This window comes from Bison bison, unplaced genomic scaffold (genome assembly GCF_000754665.1).
Source record: "Bison bison bison isolate TAMUID 2011002044 unplaced genomic scaffold, Bison_UMD1.0 scf7180017864451, whole genome shotgun sequence".
NCBI lineage: Eukaryota > Metazoa > Chordata > Mammalia > Artiodactyla > Bovidae > Bison > Bison bison.
This window is the reverse complement of record NW_011495013.1, coordinates 6,217,396-6,219,863: the sequence shown is the minus strand read 5'-3', so window position 1 is coordinate 6,219,863 and position 2,468 is coordinate 6,217,396. Positions and strand designations below refer to the sequence as shown.

Here is a 2,468-nt window from a genome sequence, read left to right as displayed (position 1 = left end):
CTCTGTTCGACCAATGGATTCAGTCAGTTCTCTGTTCCTATGGTTTGCATGCCACTGCATCTTAAGATAGCCTTTGTAAATGAATCATTCCTTAGAATGGAAGCCCCCAACAGAAGTTAACTTCATATTGTCAGGAACATTTACTTATTTATTTTCTTATTGATTAATTAATTTAAGAAATATTAATTGAAACTCTACCATGCACAAAGTATAATCTGCATTACTGGAGGTACCATAAAGGTATACTCTGTGGGACTTTCATTCTACTTGGATAGAAAAGTAAGAAAAAAGTAAGCAAAAATGTGAATAAAATAATTTCAAAAAGTAATGAAATTCAAGCACAGTTTTGTGATACGAAATTGGGGATGGAGTAGTGGCCCATCAAAGAGGATGATCACAGAGGGCCTAAGGAAATATACTTTATTTATTTTTTGATGTCTGATCTTATTTATTTGTTACTCTTAGAACATCTCATTTTTGACTGGACTCAGACTTGGAGAAGGAAATGGCAACCCACTCCAGTGTTCTTGCCTGGAGAGTCCCAGGGACGGCGGAGCCTGGTGGGCAGCCGTCTATGGGGTCGCACAGAGTCGGACACGACTGAAGCGACTTAGCAGCAGCAGCAGCAGACTTAGAAGGAAATGGCAACCCACTCCAGTGTTCTTGCCTAGAGAATCCCAGGGACGGGGAGCCTGGTGGGCTGCTGTCTATGGGGTCGCACAGAGTCGGACACGACTGAAGTGACTTAGCCGCAGACTTAGAAGTAGAAGCTCTCAGAGAGGACAGCCTCCATCTCTTGGCAATCTGTTCCTGCCGTTTTTCTTTGGCCTCCTTCATTCTCTTGGCCAAAAGTTTAGCATATTCTGCAGCCTCGTCTTTATTTTTCTTAGTACGCTGTTTCTTCAGAGCAATATGCCGGTGTTTGTGTTGCAGAACTCGTGGAGTCACCAGACGCTGAATCTTGGGTGCTTTAGTCCTAGGTTTCTTACCGTCTTTGTTTAGGGGCTTTCGCATAACATACTGGTGGACATCATCTTCTTTTAGAGAGATTGAAAAGTTTATGGATTCTGCTAGCTCTTTTGGGACCCAGGCGATGAAGCACTATAGTATCAGTGAGTCCAGGAATATCCTTCTCCCCTTTTTTCACGATGACCAAATTGAGAACCCTCAGATTGGCATCCATAATGCAACCCCGTACAAATTTGCACTTTCTCCAGTCCTCCTTGGTCTGTAACAGGAATGCCCCTTACTCAGTAGCAGGCAAACTCGGCCATGGGTCAAGACATACTACTTCATGGGGAAACCCTGCTTATCGTTCCCGCCACTGATTCGGACCACCGAACCCTTCCATTCTTCACCCAGAGCGTCAGCATCAACTTCTGTGGCCATACACTTCTTGTAGAAAGGTACGAAGTTTTCATTCATCATCCACTTCAATGGGCTTCTGGCAGCCAGTGGCCAGGAAAGAGATGTTCAGCTTCATTCTGAAGTGGCCAACAGCCTCCGAGGCACCACGAAAAAGAGCAGGAAATATACTTTAAGTGAGAACTGAATGATGAAGGGGCAGACAAATGAAGAGCAGACTAATTCCCTTCCTGTTAGATAGGGACCATAAATTCAAAGCCCCAATAGTGGAAAGAACTGGAATCTAATTTGTCAAATTTGTCATTGAATCCCCAGTACCTGGGAAATACTGAACACACATTAAGTATTTATTAAACGATCTTTAACAATTTTTTTTACACTTAAAAAAAATTTTTTTTTGAAGGATACAATTTTTTTTTTTTTTAACATTTGGAAAGTTTGAACAAGAGAGAAGGGAACACATGTATACCTGTGGCAGATTCATTTTGATATATGGCAAAACCAATACAATGTTGTAAAGTTAACTATTTTTTCTAATTTTGTATAGAGAGTAACATTTACAAAGCAAGTAAATACATAAAGTGGAACAAGTGCTATAAATAAAATTTCTATTTTCTATAAGGCCCTATGGTTAATAAAAAGGGCAGGCAATCAAGAAAGGCTCCCCCAAAGTACCATTTAATGGATTGTTTATGTAAATATAAAATGAATAAATAGAGCTTTATGAATAAAAAAATAAAAAAAATAAAAACAATAGAGAAGCTTAAATGAATAGGGCTATGTACACATTTGAAGAAGTTGAAAGTCATAGAAGAACCATATGCTTGTATGGGTTTTGTCATAGCTTTTATTCCACAATGTACTGTTTATTAATTCAATATACCAATGTGTTCTCAAACTTACAAGCAGTTTTATTATATTGATTTCTATTCAGTTCAGTTTAGTTCAGTTCATTCACTCAGTTGTGTCTGACTCTTTGTGACCCCATGAACCACAGCAGGCCAGGCCTCCCTGTCCATCACCAACTCCCAGAGTCCACCCAAACCCATGTCCATTGTGGCAGTGATGCCATCCAACCGTCTCATCCTCTGTCTTCCCCTTCT

At 40.2% G+C, this 2,468-nt stretch overlaps 1 pseudogene; it reads right to left on the bottom strand.

The window, feature by feature from the left end:
- Positions 1–427: 427 nt before the first annotated feature.
- Positions 428–1,483, bottom strand: LOC105002318 (annotated as a pseudogene).
- Positions 1,484–2,468: the final 985 nt, after the last annotated feature.